Here is a 19,833-nt window from a genome sequence, read left to right as displayed (position 1 = left end):
TTGCTATATACTTTCCTCTTAAGACTGCTTTAGCTGTGTTCCACAGAAGTTGGGGCTTAGTGTTGTTGTTGTCATTTGTTTCCATATATTGCTGGATCTCCATTTTGATTTGGTCATTGATCCATTGATTATTTAGGAGCGTGTTGTTAAGCCTCCATGTGTTTGTGAGCCTCTTTGCTCTCTTTGTACAGTTTATTTCTAGTTTTATGTCTTTGTGGTCTGAAAAGTTGGTTGGTAGGCTTTCAATCTTTTGGAATTTTCTGAGGCTCTTTTTGTGGCCTAGTATGTGGTCTATTCTGGAGAATGTTCCATGTGCACTTGAGAAGAATGTGTATCCTGTTCCTTTTGGATGTAGAGTTCTATAGATGTCTATTAGGTCCATCTGCTCTACTGTGTTGTTCAGTGCATCCATGTCCTTATTTTCTGCCCAGTGGATCTATCCTTTGGGGTGAGTGGTGTGTTGAAGTCTCCTAGAATGAATGCATTGCAGTCTATTTCCCCCTTTAGTTCTGTTAGTATTTGTTTCACATATGCTGGTGCTCCTGTGTTGGGTGCATATATATTTAGAATGGTTATATCCTCTTGTTGGACTGAGCCCTTTATCATTATGTAGTGTCCTTCTTTATCTCTTGTTACTTTCTTTGTTTTGAAGTCTATTTTGTCTGATATTAGTACTGCAACCCCTGCTTTCTTCTCACTGTTGTTTGCTTGAAATATGTTTTTCCATCCCTTGACTTTTAGTCTGTACATGTCTTTGGGTTTGAGGTGAGTTTCTTGTAAGCAGCATATAGATGGCTCTTGCTTTTTTATCCATTCTGTTACTCTGTGTCTTTTGATTGGTGCATTCAAGCCATTAACATTTAGGGTGACTATTGAGAAATATGTACTTATTGCCATTGCAGGCTTTAAATTCGTTGTTACCAGAGGTTCAAGGTTAGCCTCTTTAGTATCTTACTGCCTAACTTAGCTCGCCTATTGAGCTGTTATATATGCTGTCTGGAGATTCTTTTCTTTTCTCCCTTCTTGTTCCTCCTCCTCGATTCTTCATATGTTGGGTGTTTTGTTCTGTGCTCTTTCTAGGAGTGCTCCCATCTAGAGCAGTCCCTGGAAGATGTTCTGTAGAGGTGGTTTGTAGAAAGCAAATTCCCTCAGCTTTTATTTGTCTGGGAATTGTTTAATCCCACCATCATATTGGAATGATAGTCGTGCTGGATACAGTATCCTTGGTTCAATGCCCTTCTGTTTCATTGTATTAAATATATCATGCCATTCTCTTCTGGCCTGTAGGGTTTCTGTCAAGAAGTCTGACGTTAGCCTGATGGGTTTTCCTTTATAGGTGATCTTTTTCTCTCTAGCTGCCTTTAACACTCTTTCCTTGTCCTTGATCTTTGCCATTTTAATTATTATGTGTCTTGGTGTTGTCCTTCTTGGATCCTTTCTGTTGGGGGTTCTGTGTATTTCCGTGGTCTGTTCGATTACTTCCTCCCCCAGTGTGGGGAAGTTTTCAGCAATTATTTCTTCTAAGATACTTTCCATCTCTTTTCCTCTCTCTTCTTCTTCTGGGACCCCTATAATACGGATATTGTTCCTTTTGGATTGGTCACACAGTTCTCTTAATATTGTTTCATTCCTGGAGGTCCTTTTGTCTCTCTCTATGTCAGCTTCTATGCGTTCCTGCTCTCTGATTTCAATTCCATCAATGGCCTCTTGCATTCTATCCATTCTGCTTATAAACGCTTCCAGAGTTTGTTTCATTTCTGCAATCTCCTTTCTGGCATCTGTGATCTCCCTCCGGACTTCATCCCATTTCTCTTGCATATTCCTCTGCATCTCTGTCAGCGTGTTTATGATTCTTATTTTGAATTCTTTTTCAGGAAGACTGGTTAGGTCTGGCTCCTTCTCTGGTGTTGTCTCTGTGATCTTTGTCTGCCTGTAGCTTTGCCTTTTCATGGTGATAGGAATAGTTTGCAGAGCTGGGACGAGTGACAGCTGGAAGGACTTCCTGTCTTGTTGGTTTGTGGCCCTCCTCTCCTGGGAGAACAGCGACCCCTATTGGCTTGTGCTGCGCAGCTGCACGCAGACAGGGTTTCTGCTTCCTGCCGGGCTGCTATGGAGTTTATCTCCGCTGTTGCTGTGGGCATGGCCTGGCTCGGGCAGCTAATCCAAAGTGGTGGAGTCCTTTGGAGGGGGAGCGGCTGGGAGGCTATTTATCTCCGGAATGGGCCTCCCTGCTCCCTGCAGCCCAGGGGTTAGGGTGCCCAGAGATCCCCGGATTCCCTACCTCTGGATTAAGTGACCCGCCCTGCCCCTTTAAGACTTCCAAAAAGCACCCGCCAAAACAAAACAACGACAAACAAAAAAAAGAAAAAAATGAAAAAATTTTTAAATAAAAAAAAAAATTTTTTTTTCTAATTAGAAAAAAAAGGTGGTCGCTCGTTTTTCTTTATTCTCGAGTGCCAGTCTCAGGCCTCTGCTCACCGGTCTTGCTGCCCTGTTTCCCTAGTATTGGGGTCCCTATCCCTTTAAGACTACCAAAAAGCGCTTGCCAAAAAAAAAAAAGAAAAAAATGGTAGCGCGCTTTTCTTATGTTCTCCGGCACTCGGCCTCCGGTGCCCGCTCACTGTTCTTGCTGCCCTGTTTTCCTAGTATCCAGGGCCCTGCACTCTGGCCCGGATGGCTGGGGCTTGGTGTTCGGCAGTCCTGGGCTCCGTCTCCCTCCCGCTCTGCCTGCTCTTCTCCTGCTGGGAGCTGGGGGGATGGGTGCTTGGCTCCCGCCGGGCCGGGGCTTGTATCTTACCCCCTTCACGAGGCGCTGGGTTCTCTCAGGTGCGGATGTGGTCTGGATATTGTCCTGTGTCCTCTGGTCTTTATTCTAGGAAGGGTTGTCTTTGTTATATTTTCATAGATATATGTTGTTTTGGGAGGAGATTTCCGCTGCTCTACTCACGCCGCCATCTTCAGCCCCTCCTCCCCTGTAGTCTACAATTTTTAAATATATGTTATATTCCCTACTATCAAATATGGTTTTTATTAGAAATCTAAGTTTCCACAATGGTATCATTCAAAAGAAACTCAGCATTTAATTTAAAGTGTAAATCTTGCCTTCCAAATCTTATTAATTAGACTTACTATGATTAAAACATACTGTGGGTAAAATTGCAATATTTCTATAATCTCCTGTCTGGCCTTAGTGCATGTCCATTATCAATCGGTGTTTCCAAAGGGTGGAGAGATGTAGTCCATTTCCATATCGATATGTAATTACAAGGGCAAGCAAGGGTCTATCTGGACCAGGGAGGTTGGGTGGTGTCCCTTCTTCTGCAGCCGGGTCATGAGAGACACAGGAGAGCAGAAATGGATGACTGCTTGAAACCAATAAAGGGGGTTTCTCCCACTTTATTTCTCCCTTTGACTGACTTCGGTTTCAAAGGTATTTTGTCCCGGGATTTCCCACCCAGAGTTACTCACAGGAACAGTGTTCAAAGGTAACTTTCATGATTAATGAGTAAAGCCTCACTGGAGGCTTCAAAAGTTGAGGATGGTTCTTGCTCTCTTCTCTTCTATTGAATATGTAAACTATGGTTAGATGACAATATCATTTCACTTTTTACTGTGTCTGTCGGCTTTCAATTACAACAACAACCAAAAAGAAAATTACACCATAACAGCTTCTATTGTTTCAGGCACCTCTATCTAGGAAGGGGAGGAAAAGGACAGAAAAAAATGTGTTGTTGGGTAATTCTTTACAGTCCTGTGAGACTAAATGAAGGAGAGCTGGACCGAATCATTATTCATTCAGAGGGTAGACTTCTGGAGAAAACAAGAACTATAATAAATTACCCCTGACAGAAGAGAATTTAAATACCTGGGTGATTCAGTACTGGCACTGGCCTGGATGACTCAGGGTTTGTGGTAGGAATGTGCAGTGTCACCTCTCCCGATACACAAAATACCACTTGTGTTATTTTACTTTCGATGAGCAAAAAGAGGCAACCTGGCACCACAGAAAAGTATAGGGAATTTTATGATACGTTCTCCATTGTCCAATCAAGCAGGTCTGGGATGGAAGAATGATGGGCCCCAGCCTGGCTCTGCCCCACATCAGCCCTCTAACCCTGGGACTTGGGCTTCCCCTTTCTCTGGGTCCCAGTTCTGCCACAAGTGAGATAAGTTTGGCTCAGATGACTTCTAAGGGCCTGCCCACCATGAAAAATCTACAAATGCAGGATATTTTAATTAGTCATTGAATTCAAGGTGTCATTAGAAGCTGCAGCCCAATTTCAGTGATGGGAATTACCTGTATACAGAACCTCAGGCATGACACCAGGCTATCTTACAACTGGCATAACAGGGCCACATCACCAAGTCAGCCTTCAAAAAGGTCTCTGGCTCTGGTTCTGGCTCTTCTCTCTAAAGCAGTGGTTCTCATCCACACCCAACCACCACCACCACCACCACCACCAGCTGCCATCCCCAATGCCACCACCGTTGTCCCTTGGCTTCTCTTTCAGGTTCTAATCACCCTTCCCCTCTGCACCTGTGCATGGCCTCAGATGGTTTATTTACAGGTATTCTCCACTCTCCAGACTGTCCTCCAGAGGTCACTAGCAATATCTAGAGACATTTTTGGTTGTCACAACTCAGGGAGCGTGTATGTGAGAGCCATCCAGAGGGGAGAGGCCAGGGGTGCTGCCGGCCATCCTAGAGGGCCACGGCACAGCCTCTCCAACAATTATGCAGCCCAAAATATCAGTAGTACCAACGCTGAGAAACCCTGCTGTGAAACAAGGAAGGCTTCTTGCCTTCAGGGCCATGACACCAGCATCAGAGGCACTAAGAACCCCTGCAAATACATGCAAACTTTTTTTTAAGAATAAGAAAAAAACTTTATCAGATGATTCTAACAAAAGTCTGAGTTCACCCCCCCACACGCAACAAATAATACTAAAACCACTGTATATACAGAATTGTCCTACTGTTTTTTTTATTTTGGTATATTCATACCCTGGCATACCACACAATGGAAAAGCTCCAATTACAGCTAGATGGAACAATATGGATAAACCTCACAGACATGATGAACTAAAAAGCCAAATACAAAAAAAGACATAATGCATGACTTAAGAAGAGAGACAACTAATCTTTGGTGCTAGAAATAAGAACACTGGTTATCCTGAGGGGTAGAGGGTGACGGGCTGGGATCAATACTAATGATTGGAGACACAAGAGAACGTTCCAGGTGCCATTGACTGCAATGTGCCCCCCTTCCAAAATCCATGTGTCGAAGTCCTAACTTCCAATATGATGGTATTTGGAGAAGGAACCTTTGGGAACTGGGTTTAGATGAGGTCGTGAAATGAGGCCCTCATGGTGGGAGTAGTGACCTATTAAAGAGAGACACGAGAGAGCTTGCTTCCTCTCCCACCCCACACACAACACTCAGTCACCCAGGAAAGACCGTGTGAGCACACAGCAAGATGGTACCCACTACACATCAGGGAAGGGGCCCTCCCCCATGCTGGCACCCTGATCTCGGACTTCCAACCTCAAGCACTGTGGCAAAACAAAATTCTGTTGCTTAAGCCACTCAGCCTAAGGTATTGTGTTATAGCAGCCCAAGCTAAGACACCAGGGCATTGGAAATGTTTTTATCTCAACATGGGTGGTGGTCACATGAGTGAATATATATGTATAAACTCATTAAGCTACACAATTCAGGATTCTTCACAGTAAGTTGTTAGAAGAAACAGCAAGAAACATTAGTATAGCAAGAAATTTAACCTACCGGTGCCTCTGAGAGCAAAACAAGGAGTTGGGAGATTTCTCCTTTTCATTCTATACCGCTCTGTCAGTCTGAATTCCTTTCTATGAGTATGTGTCACCTTGTCTAACTTTCAATAACTTGTTAATTTTAAAACCACTCTAAACTCTCTGCTTCAGTGTTTGTCTCCCCACCACTGCCACAGAATCCTCGATGGTAATGATTACCTATCAGATCCATACCCACCCCTGCTTCATGCACTCACACTCCAACCTGGGGTTCTCAGGTGCCTGTGTATTTCCATTCAAGCATGTAACTGTCACATTCAGGATGTGCCAAAGTGGTCATCCACACCCAACCACCACCACCACCACCACCGGCTGCCCTCCCCAATGCCGCCACCTCTGTCCCTTGGCTTCTCCCTTAGGTTCCAATCACCCTTCTCCTCTGCATCTGTGCATGGCCTCAGATGGTTTGTTTACAGGTATTCTCCACTCTCCAGGCTAAGAAACCAAACGTATGCAGATACATTTCTTGAGAGAAAGCGGGTAGGTATTCCTCAAAATTTATCTCAACGATTGCTACTTCCTAACAAAACCACAGGGAACCAAATACTACAGATTCGGGTAACATATCCTTCACTCTGCACACACGCTACCCAAACTCCCATTACCTAAACAGATTTAGATAGCAAGGGATATTTGCATTTTTGCAGTGTTCTCTAACTGCTGCTTTTTATCCCCCCAGCTTTATTCAGATATAACTGATACGAGTTTAAGTTATACAGTAATGATCTGACAGATGTGTACATTGCTAAATGATTGCCACAATAAGGTTAGTCTAACTTGTTCCCATCCTCTTCGCCATCACAGGACACCAGACTGGCATCCCCTTGAGCCCACACTCTTGCCAGATGCTGGTTCTGACAGCCCGTCCACACTCCATCACATGGTCCACTGTGCCCACCTCAGTCTTTTCACCATCACCTTCCCTGTGTTGCTCTGGCTCAAAAACCCTCAATGCCTCCCATTCACGGGGAACCAGATGAGGCACTGCTTCTGGTTAAACCCTGTATACCAGTTACCTGTTTACTCTCCCTGAGCACCCTGTACATGCCCTTTCCCCTAACTAGTTCCATACACCCACCTTCCACTGCACCCCTGCACTCTGGCCAGCTCCTGCATTCTCTAGCTGGGTGACTTTGGGCAAATTAATTACTCCCTCTGGGCCTCATCTCTGAAATGGAAAAATAGCTGTACCTCCTTCACCTGCCACACACTAACCCCTCAATAAACATTATTTTTACCACCCATTCAAGTCCTACCTACCAAATGATTTTCCTCAATATCCGTCGCACAGAAATCTCATCTAAATTCTTTTCTACTCCATTCATTTGCCTTACACTCCTCCAGGCAGCAGGGTTTTGTGCTCCTCAGGATTTCTGCAGACTCATTTCATTCTAGAACTCTCAAAGACCTATTTCTGTCAATATGTGGTTGCTTATTTGTTGTTTATGTTGTTTTTATGTGGTCACAAGCATTAGGACCTCTCAGCCTACCATTTCATTGCTGTTGTAAGACCTAACGGCCTTATTCTGGTCAGCGTTTCCCCCAGTGAGAAAACGAGGGCCACGACAGATCGATACAACAAGCAAGAGGTTTATTTCCAGCTAGCTGGGGTCCAAGTGTCTTCCCGACACAGCGGGTTTCAACAAGGACCCCGAGCACTCAAAGAGAAGGGTATAGCATTTTCAAAGCACTTAACTCATAGTAATTTTCCACAGCTACACATTATTTTTGCAAGTCATACATCTTGGGGTTAAGCGAGAGCAAGGTAAGACCACTCCTCAGTTGTTAGGGAGGTTCTGCACGATAAGCTTGGTATGTGAGATTAGCTGACCAAGGGTCACAGCTGCCTACAATCTGGTGTTCATGATTAACTTGTTTTCCAAGGCCTTACCCAGTTCCAGTTTTTCTTTCTAAGTCACATACTCAGAAAATGGCTTCTAGGCCCTTAAGATGGCTACTCTTATGCTAACCTATTTCCATTCTTACATTCCCCTCTTCTTCTTGTATCTATTTCAATCATGAAACTTGAGGTCATCTGTTTGGTCAACGCTCTGATAGTTCTGTCTCAACACCATGATTTGCACGGTGCTAATGCGTTCTTTGATAAAGGTAACTAGGTGGTTTAGGATACAGGGGCCAAAGGTTAGAATTAATATTAAGATTATTAGAGGCCCTACTAGTGTAGAGATGAGGGTAGTGAACCATGGCGAAGAGTTGAAGCAGGACTCAAACCACCCTTGGTTTTGTTCTCTCTTTTTCTTTTAGCTAACCCTTCTCTCACTTTGGCCATGGAGTCTTTTACTACTCCTGAATTATCTACATAGAAGCAACATTCTTCTTTAAGGGCAGCGCACAGTCCGCCTTGTTGGAGGAATAACATGTCTAAACCTCTTCTATTTTGTAGGACTACTTCTGACAAAGAAGTTAAAGAGTCTTGCAGGGTGGATATGGACTTTTCTATCTCTTCTAAGTCTGCATCTATGGCTTCTCTGAGACTGTGGTAATGCTGGTTTTGGAGAACTAGTGAGGATGCCCCTGTGGCTACCCCTGCCGCCCCTAGGCCGAGGCTTAGTAAGAGGGAGATAGTCAGACTCAAGGGTTCTCGTTTGACTCGAGGCGGAGACTGGCCTAGTTGGGACAGGACTTCATCATAAGAATGGTAAATGAGGCGGGGTATTAATTGTACTAGAATACAAAAATCAGAAGTTCCGTTTAACTTCTGGCAATGAACACATGGAGTGACTCCGGTTTGGCAGGCCCACCACCCGTTAGATGGGGGAATATAATAAGTCGGGGTGGTGTTTATTACTTCCGTCCTGTTGCAGAGGGAGGTGTAAGTTTTAGGAACTTTCCCAATGCAGGTTCCTTGCCCACTTACAGAGGATAAAGTGAGGCTTGGTCCTTTCTGCTGCCTTCTACACTGGGAGGGGTCAGAGACTGGTTGAGAGCATTAACAAATGCTATACCTTTGTAGTAAGGGGGAGCAACATCATAGCATAACCAGCAGGAGCGGGTTAGCTCGGGACGGGAACTGTTGATAGCTTGGAAAGCGCCTCTGATTAAACTAAGGAGCCGGGATTGCTGGCTTTCTATAGCTGGGGCTGGTGTCTAAGCTGGGCTTAACAACCTCTGGGAAAGGGACTTAGGGGGCTGTGTCGGCTTGAGGGGCTGTCTAGAGGTTTTGGGGGCTAGTATGGGGTTGAGGCCTAATGTTACGTGAGGAGTGTCGACTTTTATTCGAATGGTGAAGGTTACTCCATCGTCATAACGTTCTTTGTACAGTCTTAGTCCCCATGTGGCCCCCGTTGTCCAAACAGTACTCCGTTTCCCAGGATTGGTGAACTCGATACGCAACGGGTGACACCATGTCTTGCACGTGTCATCGTTGCCCCAATTTGGGTTCCCTTGGTTCCTTGTTTTTGGGTGGGTGTAATTAGCGGTGACCTTAATAAGGTCCCATGAGGAGGAGGGCTGCCAGTAGGTGTCACCTGAGGTCTCACAACCCCAGCTTTTACAGAAAAAGTCCGCTTTTCCTCCACACTTAGGGTTAAGGGCTTGGCTGCGATGGAAGCCAGGGCAAACGTAGAAGGTGAGGGTCTTTAACCTGCTCCTCCTGCCAAGCTCTCCACATCCTCCCCAAGGGTCTAATCCTAGTCTCCCAGGGGGTGAGGGGGAGGAGGGGGGTTTTTGGAAGTCTGTGTGCCCTTCCAAATCCCAATCGGCTGGAGCACCTATTGCTAATTTGCACAGGTCGGGGTACAGGTCTGGCCACCAGGAATAGAGGTGTGCTATTTTTGACACACTCCAAACTACGTCCCCTGCCCCACTAATCACTATCCAGGTCAAGTTGTGAGGCTGATGTGGGCTGGAACTTCTGCCTGGGGGAAGGGAACACAGTACTAGTACAATGGCGCACAGTTCGAAGGCGATCATCTTAGGGGCTTTCTGCTGATCTTAAGCCGGAGAGGGTTCTTGGTAGATTGGGCTCTCCATGCGGGATGGTCGTCAGTTGTTTTGGTTGAGACAACAGGTTTCACATGAGATGCGTGGATCCAGGTGGTGATCCCATCAACTTTGACTGCTGTGGGGTGGTCAGCAACACTAAGTAGGGTCCTTTCCACCGTGGCTCGAGGGTCTGCACTCGGTGTCACCTTACAAACACAAAGTCTCCAACTTGGAACGGGTGGGCTGCTTCTGAAGTGCCGGGCTCGTAGACTGCTTCTAGTTGGGTCCACACTTCCTTTTGGACTGCCTGGAGAGCTTTCAACCTATTATATAAATCGCAGTTGTCAGTCCGGGTAACGGGGAAGGGGTCATACAGGCAAGTAAGTGGGGTGGGGAAGCCGTACAAGATTTCAAAGGGAGTTAGATTGAGATGGGTGGGGGTATTCCAAGCTCGGAACAAGGCTAGGGGAAGGAGCACCACCCAGTCTGAGCCAGTCTCTATGGTCAATTTAGTTAAGGTCTCTTTTAGAGTTCGATTCATTCTTTCTACTTGCCCTGAACTCTGGGGTCTGTACATGCAATGTAATTTCCAATCGGTCCCCAAATACTTAGCGACCCCCGACTTACCCGGGCAATGAAAGTGGGTCTGTTGTCAGATCCTATTACCTTAGGTATCCCGAATCGAGGAAATATTTCTTCTAGTATTTTCTTTGTTACTACTGCAGCCGTTTCCTGCTTTGTTGGAAAGGCTTTGACCCATCCTGAAAAGGTATCTACAAACACTAGAAGATATTTAAATTTATACTTTCCTGGTTTAATTTCGGTAAAGTCTATTTCCCAAAACTGTCCAGGCCGGTTTCCCCTTGCCTGTTTTCTAGTCCATTTCTTCTTCCCGGGCGAGTTTGTTTCTTGACAAGGAACGCATGGCTTAACTACTGATTCAGCTATCTGCTGCAGGTTCGGCACATACCACCCAGAGTTTAAGACAGTCTGAGTAAGTTTGTGCGCTCCTAAGTGTGTCCACTGATGCATCTGTTTGATTATGGCTTTGGCAGTTGCCTGGGGTAGGATGATTTTTTCATCTTGGGTGCACCAGGCTCTCTTCTGTTCATCAAAATAGTGAGTATGGTCTTTGGAGATTAGTTCTAGATCTGCTGGGCTATATTGATAGGGTGGCAGGCTTGACTCAGGCGGGGTTTCAGAGAGGAAGATTTCTACTGTCTTTAAGGCCGCTTCTCGGGCAGCCTGATCAGCCATATTATTGCCTATGGCAATGTGGGACTTCCTGTGTTGGTGACCAGGGCAATGGATTATACTTACTTTGGCAGGTTTGTGCAGAGCTTCTAAGAGTGCCATGATTTCCGGCTTGTTTTTTATTACTCTTCCTTCGGAGGTGAGGAGTCCTCTTTGTTGGTAAATGGCTCCATGCACATGTGCCGTCGCAAAGGCGTACCTACTACTTGTATAGATGTTAATTTTCTTCCCGGCCCCTAGTTCTAGCGCTTTTGTAAGAGCAATGAGCTCAGCTTTCTGCACAGAGGTTCCCTCGGGGAGGGGCTGAGCCCACACTATTTTTTCTCCATCTACCACTGCTGTTCCTGCCTTACGCTTTCCTTGGTCTAGGTAGCTGCTTCCATTGGTGAACCAGGTGGCTTCAGCATCTGGTAAAGGCAGGTCAGTCAAGTCTTTACGCCACCCATGGGCTTCGGCTAATACTTGCTGACAGTCATGCACCGGGCGTTCAAGATCGGGGTCTGGCAGCAAAGTGGCTGGATTGAGACTGGTCCACGGAGAGAATGTCACTCGGTCGGAATTGAGTAACAGGGCCTGGTAGTGGGTTATCCGGGCATTTGTAAGCCACTGATGCGGAGACTGCCAGATTATGCTTTCTAGCGCATGCGGAGCAGTCACGGTTAGATTTTGCCCTAGAGTCAATTTGTCCACATCTTTGACTAGCACTGCTGCTGAGGCGATTATTTTTAAACATGCAGGCCAGCCGGTGGCCACTGGATCTAGTTTCTTAGACAGGTATGCTACGGGCCGTTTCCATGGTCCGAGTTTCTGAGTCAGTACTCCTTTGGCTATCCCCGTTCTCTGCCACAAACAGGTGGAAAGGTTTTGTCACATCGGGGAGCCCCAGAGCTGGGGCAGACATCAATGCTAGCTTAATGGCATTAAACGGCTTCTGTTCTTTCTCTCCCCAAGAGAATGGTCCGGCTTTGGTGAGAGGGTAAAGGGGGGCTGCCATCTCTGCAAACCTGGGGATCCATAGCCTGCAAAATCCCGCTGTCCCCAGGAATTCTCTGACTTGCTTAGGAGTCTCAGGCGGAGGGATATGGAGAACAGTCTCTTTCCTCGCGTCTGACAGCCACCTCTTCCCTTCTCGTAACACATAGCCCAGGTAGCTTACCTGTTGTTTGCAGATTTGTGCTTTCTTGGCTGATGCTCGATATCCTAGAGTTCCTAATTCTGCCAGAAGTCTCTCCATCCCTTTCAGGCAATCTTCTTCTGTTTTGGCTGCAAGCAGAAGATCATCAACATATTGCAGCAAGGTTACCTGGGGGTTAGCTTCTCGATTTAGTGCCAGGTCTTGGTTGAGAGCTTCATTGAAGAGGGTGGGGGAATTTTTGAATCCTTGCGGGAGCCGAGTCCACGTGAGTTGTCCCGTCACTCCTCCGTCTGGGTCTCTCCATTCAAAGGCAAAGAGCTCTTGACTCTTCGGTGCAAGTTGGAGGCAGAAGAAGGCATCTTTTAAATCTAAAACGGTATATCAGCCTCGGAGAGGTGGCAAGGAACTTAAAAGATTATAAGGATTAGGAACTGTGGGATGAATGTCTATTACCTGCTTGTTAACTTCTCGCAGGTCCTGGACTGGACGGTATTCATTCGTGCCTGGCTTCCTAACAGGAAGAAGTGGGGTGTTCCAAGCAGATTGACATCTGCACAATATCCCCACCTGGAGGAATTGGGTGATATGGGGCCGGATTCCTTCTCTGGCTTCTCTCGGCATAGGGTACTGACGAACTGCTACGGGGGTGACTTGTGGTTTTAGTTCAACATAGACAGGCGGCTTATGTCTAGCCTTCCCGATTCCCACCATCTCTGCCCATGCCTGAGGGAACTTTCTTAGCTACAGGCTGAGGTCTCCTGAGCCTGGGTTCTCTTTTTCGAATTCAAAGAGTCTATACTCATCTTCTAACATCACAGTCAGTATCTGGATGGGGTCCTCTGAGGGCCTTTTAAGCTGCGGCCCCTCTGGCAGGAAATGTATCTGGGCTTTCATTTTTGTGAGCAAGTCTCTTCCTAATAAAGGATATGGGCAATCCGGGATCACGAAGAAAGAGTGAGACACTAATCCTGTTCCCAGATCTACCATCCGTGCGGTGGTCCAAGAATACAATTTATTTCCTGTTGCTCCCTGGACCCATGATTTCCGATTTGAGAGCAGTCCGCCAGCTTGTTGCAACATTGAATGCTGTGCCCCGGTGTCTATTAGGAATTGAGCAGGCTTCCCCTCCACAGTTAAGGTTACCCTAGGTTCGGGGAGGATCTCCGAACCCTGTCCTCCCTAATCACTGTCTTCATGCATGGTTAGAATTTTGGGGTGGGCAACGGGTTTTTCCCACTGCTGAGGTTTCTTTTTCTTGTTTGGGCATTCTCTGGCCCAATGTCCCTTCTCTTTACAGTACGTGCACTGATCTTTATCTAGCTGTTGTCTCCTGCCGCCTGGCCCTGGTTTAGGTTCTCTGGTCTCTCTCACAACAGTGGTGAGGATTTTATGGAGGTTGCGTTCTTGCAGTCTTTCTTTCCTCAGCTCTCTTTCTCCAGTCTCTCACAGCTTCCTACCCTCTTTTTCTTCTTCTGTCTCTCTATTATGATACATTTTCTCTGCCACCTGTACTAAGTCTCGCAGGGTTTTGTCCTGCAGTCCTTCTAGCTTTTGCAATTTCCTCCTGATATCTTTACTAGACTGATCTATAAAAGCTACAGTAACTGTGGCTTTATGTTCTTCACTGACTGGATCATATGGAGTGTACTGCCAAAAAGCCTCCATGAGTCTTTCTAAAAATGCTGAGGGGGATTCGTCGGGTCCTTGAAGGATTCCCCTTACCTTAGCCAAATTGGTGGGGCGCCTCGCCACTCCCCGGAGACCTGCTATCGAGCCTGGCGGAAGACTTGCAGGTGCTCCTTACCTTCTGGGGTGTTGAAGTCCCAATCAGGTCTGGTCAGAGGGAACCCCTCCTCAATAATGGCTGGGTTCTGAGTGGGTCGCCCATCGGCCCCTGGTACATTCTTCTGGGCCTCTAGGAGGATCTGGTCTTTTTCTTCTGTTGTAAACAGGACCTGTAACAACTGGTTTCAGTCATCCCAAGTAGGCTGATGGGTGAAAAGTAAAGATTCAATCAGATTGGTCAACCCTCTGGGATTTTCTGAAAAAGGGGGGTTTTGGGTCTTCCAGTTGTAGAGGTCTGAGGAAGAGAAAGGCCAATACTGTAGGAGTTGTTGGCCATCCTCGGAGGGGGGGCCGAGGGCTCGAAGGGGAAGTGCCACAGCGGCCCCTGGTGAGGGGGCCCGGCGGCTCCTCGTTCCTCCGGCTGGGCCAACGTTCTGCCCTCCGCTGGCCCGAGGGGTCGGAGGAGGTGGGGGAATGACGGGAACGTGAGGGACAGGAGGAACGGGAGGAATAGGAACCGGGGTGGGGGGGCGGTTGGTTGGGGAGGAGCGGTAGGAGGGTATGGAGGGGGAGAATTGAGGAGGGAGAGATCTGCATTGGGAGGTGAAGGCAGAACTTTCTTAGGTTCTTTCAGGTCGCTGCGGAGCACAAAAACCTGTGAAGATGGGTGGGGTAAGAAGGGCTGAACCCAAGAGGGGGGTTCTGTGACTAAGTTTTCCCAGACAAGAATATAAGGAATCTGGTCTTGGTGTGCGTGGGATCCGGTACCAAAAACTTTCTTCTTGACTGCCTGTATAAGGGGAAGAGAGAAAGTTCCCCCCGGAGGCCAGCCAACCTGAGAAACTTGCCAATCGGCCAAGGCCAGAGTGTTCCATTTATCATTTTTAACAAGAACAGACAGATCCTGTGCTCTACTCTTTACGTCTCCCCAATGTCTTAAAGTCAAGTCTAATGGAGTCGTCTGCGTCTGTCCCATTCTTTCCGTCAACAACAAAACTAAGATAAACACAATAGCTAACAAACAGGTGCCTATAGAGAAGAATCTACTGCGGCCGCGGAGGCAAAACTGAAAGTAATTGAGGGCCTGTCGGACTGCAGTGGCAGCCAACTTTCCTCACAGATGAGGACCTCGTCCTCCAGACAGGGGCAAGGGACGTCTCCCAAGACCCCTGGTCGGTGACCTGCCAGCGCGTCTGCCTAAGTCAATGCCGACCCAAATACAGATTGGAGCTCCTACAGACTTATACAGGCTTCAGGTTTGTTCGCGAACAAAAACACTGAGTGCGCTCACCAGCCAGCAAGGCACTTTCTGATTAAACACAAAACGTTATTACAGGTTTGACAAGAGACACACGGATACAGACACAGTAATACCTGGCCGGGGCAAGCCTCCGATCCTTGGCTTGTCGTTCCTCCGGGGGGTGGGGGGAGGGCATGCGAACCCGGACAAGCCCCCAAATGTAAGACCTAACGGCCTTATTCTGGTCAGCATTTCCCCCCAGTGAGAAAACGAAGGCCACGACAGATCGATGTAACAAGCAAGAGGTTTAGTTCCAGCTAGCTGGGGTCCAAGTGTCTGCCCGACACAGCAGGTTTCAACAAGGACCCTGAGCACTCAAAGCCAAGGGTTTATATAGCATTTTCAAAGCACTTAACTCATAGTAATTTTCCACAGCTACACATTATTTTTGCAAGTCATACATCTTGGGGTTAAGCGAGAGCAAGATAAGACCACTCCTCAATTGTTAGGGAGGTTCTGCACAATAAGCTTGGTATGTAAGATAAGCTGACCAAGGGTCACAGCTGCCTACAACCTGGTGTTCATGATTAACTTGTTTTCCAAGGCCTTACCCAGTTCCAGTTTTTCTTTCTAAGTCACATACTCAGAAAATGGCTTCTAGGCCCTTAAGATGGCTACTCTTATGCTAACCTATTTCCATTCTTACACTGTCACTCTCCTCTATTTGCCTTATATTATTGTCTGTTAATACCTAGATCCCTTCTCCCCCAAATGCCCAAAGCTTAAATCGTTTTGTAGCTTTATTTATACCTCCATCAGTGTCCTCAAACAGCAGCTAGATTCTCATCACAAACTGCCAGAATAATCTTCCACAAACCTTGCCAAAATTGTCTGAGTCCTTATTTTCTCAATTTCTGCCCTTGTAAAGTCCACCAAACGTAAGAGCCCCATCTTCCTTCCTTCAACTTCAAATATTTATTGGGCATCTGTCATGTGCTAGGTACCATCTATTCAAGGCACTGGGGATGGAGCTGCAGAAAAATCAGATGATGTTCCCAGTGTCAAGGAGCTTAAGTCTGTCTGTTAGGACACAGGCAATAAAAACACAGAAACAACTAGACACATGATGCCAGGTATTGTTAAGTGTACAAAGGAGATACAACAGGGAACTGTGGTAGACTGGACAGTGGGGCTGCTTTAGCTGGGGGGTTCTAAGAAGATTCTTTAAAAGGAAACCTTTCAGCAGAGACCTAAGAAAGGGGGAGAGCAAGGTAGATACCTGGAGGAAGAATGTTCTTGCAGAGGAAACAGTGAAGGCGAAAGCCCCAAAGCAGAAGTGTATGTGACATATTTGAAGAGCAGGAGGCCATGTGGCTGAAGCACATAATCATGGGGAAGAGTAGTGAGAGAATTCAGCCAGAAACCACCTGTGAATCACCTCAGGTCCCCCTTCCTCTCCTAATCATTCAACCAATCTCCAGGTCTCTCTCTCAAATCTTTTAGCAGTCAAACCTTCATCACTCTTGCCCCTGCCCTGACCCAATTGCATTTCTCCTTATCACCTCAACTGTCTAATAAGTCTTCTCATTCCTCTAACTCACCCTCCCCTTGTTCAGAGAGGTTGTCTGAAATGCTCCCCTGCCTTAATCCCGTCAGAGACTGTCCGTACCCTAACCCCCCACAGGGTTAAGGGCCCCCACTCTGACACTGCCACCCTTACCATCCTCATCTCTTACTGCCCTCCCCACAAGTTACCCTAGAAATTCACTACTCCTTGGGTTGCCTCAGGTGCTTTCCTCCCTTTGTACCCTTGCACAAGGAGGTGCACACTCGGCTGTAATTCATCCCAAAGCTACCCTACCACCCAGGAAACTCCTACATATGCTTCAAAGCTAGCTGGGCAGGCCACCCTACTCCAGACCCCTCCACAACCATCCCGAACCTTCTACTAATGTTCTTCCCTGGAGAAATAATTGTGATGATTTCTTCCCATGTCTGTCTCACCTCCTACAAGGCAAATTCCATAAGGTAGGGTAGGGTAGGGTCAGGTCCATGGACTGCTCAACTTTCAACCATCAGCAGCTAAGTTTAGCACAAAATAGGGACCGAATAAATGTTTCCTGAATTAAAGTGACCTGTTCCAAGGTTGGGTGCTCACCTCCGGGTTTTACTGACCTCTCCCCTCCTTAGAACATCTGTGTTTCCCCCCTGTATCGTACTTCCTACTTCAGTCCATCAAGAGGCACGTTCAGATACTCGAGCTTCCCACTGCTCCACATGTTCGCACCTGAGCATCTTTGCATTGGCTGTTCTCCTTTGAGGAATGCTCTTGTTCCAACAATTCCCATGACTTCCTCTCTCATTTCAATCCCGTCTCTGTTCAGATATCCTGTCCTTTTTTAAAAAACAGCCCCGCATCTATATTCTCTATCTCTGTGTAAACTGCTAGTGATGTCTCCAAAGGAACATCAGTTCACTGGAGCACGCCTGTATCACTCACCACTCTATCCCCAAACCTCTAACCATGCCAGTAACATTAACTTTCACATTTATTGAGCACCTACTGTGTGACAGGTGTTGATGCTAGGGATACATCAAGAAACAAAACAGATAGAAACCCTCTTACATACACACATTCTAGGGAGGAAAGACAAGCAATACACAAGATAAGTAAAATATAAGTGCTAAGAACAACTAAGGCTGTAAAGGAAGACAGGAAGTGGGAAAAGTCTCACTAGGTGACTCCCAGAGAAAACCTTGAAAGAAGGGAGCAAACCATACGGATATTGAACTGCAAGCACAAAGGCGCTGAGGCCAGAGCATGCATGACATGTGGAAGGAGAGGAGCAGAACATGAAAGAGAAAGTAACAGTGGGACACAGCTCACTATAAAGAGTTTGTCTTTATATGAGATGGAGACAAGTTGGAGGGTCTTCTGACTAAAGGAGTGATATGATCTGACCTGTATTTTAGAGAGATCCTTCTAACCGCCATGCTGAAAACAGGGGCCAGGGCAGAAGCAGGGAGACCAGATGGGAAACTGTTTTGATAAACCACGAAAGAGGTGGTGAGCACTGGCCCAGGGTGGCAAGCACTGGATGTGAAGGGAGAGAGAGAGCAGTCAAGGGGGCCTCCAAGGTTATAGGCCAGAGCCTTTCACATTACTGAGATGAGAAAAGCAGCAAGTGCACTTTGGGAAGGGAGATGGAGGTAGCTTCCCAGCCCTATCTCGACATGTTCAGTCTGACTTCCCATCAGTCATCCCAACAGAGATGCTAAGTAGGCAGCTGGATATAGGTCAAGGGAGAGGCTGGAGATAGAATGGCGGATCTGATAGCCTAACATGGGAGTACTTAAAACTATAAACTTCAATGAGATCACCATGAATGGAAAAGGAAAACTTCCCAAACACAAATTCACAAAGAATAGTTGAAAGATAAAAGCTACTATCCCCAAGGACACACTGCCAAGACTCCACAGAGAAGATACAATAGGCGACCTTTGCTCCTACTGAGACTTTTCAGCCAAAACAAAAAAAAGAGAAAAACTCCTCACACCTGACAGACGGGCAAACCAGGACCAGCGGCTCTGTGAATGGGTCGTACAAACTTTGTCCAAAGACTCCTGCAGTCGGCCCTGTAGTCTTTTAAAACGAGAGCCCATAAACTTGGGCATTGCCTTTGCCGAGGATGGGATGCTGTGAGCCCAGAGAAAGTGCAGGCCACCTCCAGGTTGTAATCACCAGCATCTCCTCGCATGGGGAGGGGCATTCCCCGGGAAGCCAGTACAGGAGGCAGGCCGAGGGTTGGGCAAGGCTCGCCGAGTCGTCACCCTCAACCCAAAGACCCCTTCCCTCGAGGGACAACCGCTCCCTTAAAGGTGTACCCACAAGGGGGCGAGCGAGCTCGAGGGCTCAGTCAGAAAGGTATCAGGCCTCGGAGGGCTGCAGCGGTGAGGGGGCTCCGATCCAGCCAAGGATGGGCTTGCAGGGCAGGGCCGAGGTGGGGGCGTGGCGCCCCGCGGCCTAACGCTATAGCTGGGGAGGGGCAGAGCCCGGACGCCAAGGCTTCGCCCGCAGAACGAGGGCAGACGGGGGGCACACGCAGGGCACAGCCCGACGCTCTAGTGGGGGACGGTTCGACAGGGCGCTAGGTCGCGGGCTTCAGGCGTGCCTGGCTGCCACAAGGAGAACGGAAGTGCGAGCAGCATGGCTCCGGGCGGGAGGACCGGAATCCGACCAGCCGCGGTGCCGCGGGTTCAAGGACAAGACCTGGGCATAGGGACGCGGCCAGATACCCCCTTACCTGGCACTAAAGCCGTCTAGGCCACCCACGTCCCGGCAGGACAACTTGGCGTCCACTTCTCCCGCCCCTCATTCCCGCCTCCTCATTGGCCATGGCCAGCCTTCCCAGAAGCCGCCGCGCGGCGGGGCGCGAAATGAACTTTATGGAGACACGCGGAAGAGAACTCGGATGCGGGCGGGCCCGAGGGCGTGCTCAGGGGCGGGTCCTCCAGCTGAGCGGTCACTCCCGGCACACCAGCAGCCACAGCCCCGCACAATTCCGTGTGGTTGGAGTCGGCTCCGCAGGGACGTCTGCACAGTTGCCTGAGCGGATTTCTCACCCTCCGTTGAGCGCCATCCTAG

General features: G+C 47.7%; 1 protein-coding gene across 1 annotated transcript in view; it reads right to left on the bottom strand.

The window, feature by feature from the left end:
* The window catches only part of LOC118910198 (nuclear pore complex protein Nup93-like), a 53,377-nt gene extending 33,786 nt beyond the window's left edge, over positions 1 to 19,591 (bottom strand). The window contains exon 1 of the mRNA XM_057492732.1: positions 19,493 to 19,591. The gene's annotated coding sequence lies outside the window, so the exon portion shown is untranslated. The remainder of the gene's footprint in view (positions 1 to 19,492) is intronic.
* Between the last annotated feature and the right edge of the window lie 242 nt (positions 19,592 to 19,833).

The sequence above is a fragment of the Manis pentadactyla genome, chromosome 15 (assembly GCF_030020395.1).
Source record: "Manis pentadactyla isolate mManPen7 chromosome 15, mManPen7.hap1, whole genome shotgun sequence".
Taxonomy (NCBI): domain Eukaryota; kingdom Metazoa; phylum Chordata; class Mammalia; order Pholidota; family Manidae; genus Manis; species Manis pentadactyla.
Note: the sequence above shows the minus strand (reverse complement) of the source record. Positions and strands in the feature narration are given on the sequence as shown.